Below are 1,772 nucleotides of genomic sequence, written 5' to 3'. Positions count from 1 at the left end.
TGTTTTATAGCCAGACGCGGGAAACCTTTTGAGGTTTTAGGTGCTAATTTTAAAGGAGGGGAAAAGGAGCTGCATCAGACATATGCTGAACTAGTTCCAGAGCTGCAGGAACAACTTGCCGGTCAGCAGATTATCTTTCGTTTCAACCCGCCTCATGCCCCACATTTCGTTGGGTGTTGGGAAAGGGAAATTCGTTCCCTGAAACGAGCTCTACAGGTCACTCTGGGAACTCAACCAATACCAGAGGAAACTCTTCAAACTGTGCTCATCGAGATTGAAGGGATCCTAAATTCTAAACCCCTGGGGTATACATCCTCCAATGCCTCTGATCCAGATCCTATTACTCCTAATTCGCTCCTTATGGGGCGGCCTGATTCGTCCCTTCCTCAAGTGATGTGCTCCCAAAGTGAACTATTGAGTCGACGTCGTTGGCAGCATAGCCAAATTATAGCAGATCACTTGTGGAAGCGGTTTATCAAATTCTATTTGCCTGGTCTTCAGACTCGCAGCGAGAGTCACCCGATATCAAGGTGGGAACTACTGTTATGATTGTGAACCCTCATTTTCCCAGGGCCCTATGGCCCATTGGTCAAATCTCTCAAGTATTCCCTGGTTTGGACAATAGAATCAGTTCTGTTGAAGTGAAAGTTAAGGACAAGTCTTATGTGCGACCTGTGGCAAAGGTTGTACAGCTACCTGCGATACCAGACTGAAATTTTGACTTACCTTTTTATAATGTACAGATTTCCTCATTCTTTAGAAATCTGGGGGCGGCTGTTAAAAAGGCCCGCTGCAAATGAACTTTTATTTAGAAATGTTCTGGCGATCAGCCAGTGTTTGAATGTGCTGTCAAAGCAGCAACCTAAAGACACTATGCTCCGACCATTTCCAGCAAATGGCGGTGATTAGCGTTTTGATGAAAAAGAACCAGTTTGAGTCAGAGGATCTTGACGTGGAAAGACTAGGCCGAAGCCTGGCAGAAGAAGACCTGGGCGGAACTGTGCGTGAGCCCTTTAAAGTCTGAGATGAGTCCCGCCTCTCAGGATGGGCTTGTCCAATGAGAAAGGCTGAATTTCCAAGTAGGAGGTTGGAAATACTGGGGAGTTTTATGACCCTTTGTCTGAGAGCATGGTAATTTGTATATGGAACTGGATTGGATGTAGATATGCAAACTATTAAAGATTCTTATAATACTAACATGTTGCATAGGTATCCACATATTATATACACTCTCAATTAGATCATCCGAAGACGAATTCATAGAGGCCAAACATGGTATAGGTGAGTTTACATTAAGTAGTGATCTGTCATAAGCAAGCATGCCTGTGGTTTCAGAAATTGTTGTGGATGTATAGGCTATATAAAAAGGGGCCAAAATTGCACCTTTTGGGGTACAACAGCTTGTCACTGGAACAGGACCCTTAAAAGGACATCTTTGTTCCTTTTTTACCCCTAATAGGTAGGCCTACATATTACTACCTTAAAGGTACAAACTACTACTCTAAGGTACTAATATGTACCTATTAGGGGTAAAAATGGTACAAAGATGTCCTTTTAAGAGTATTGCTCCAGTGACAAGCTGTTGTACCCCAAAAAATACAATTTTGGCCCATTTTTTTCTGTGTGGCCTGGATGAGTGTAAGATTTCCCGGCCTGAAATTGCGTCCCAGTCTGGCCCTGCTTTTGCATACAACTGTAATACAGATCTTGTGCATGTTTCAGACAGGCACAGGTTCGTGAAGGTGTGTTCAGCCCATTAGACGTAAAAGAAG

Source organism: Sinocyclocheilus anshuiensis, unplaced genomic scaffold, assembly GCF_001515605.1.
Source record: "Sinocyclocheilus anshuiensis isolate Anshui unplaced genomic scaffold, SAMN03320099.WGS_v1.1 scaffold643, whole genome shotgun sequence".
Classification (NCBI taxonomy): domain Eukaryota; kingdom Metazoa; phylum Chordata; class Actinopteri; order Cypriniformes; family Cyprinidae; genus Sinocyclocheilus; species Sinocyclocheilus anshuiensis.
This window is presented reverse-complemented; position numbering follows the sequence as displayed.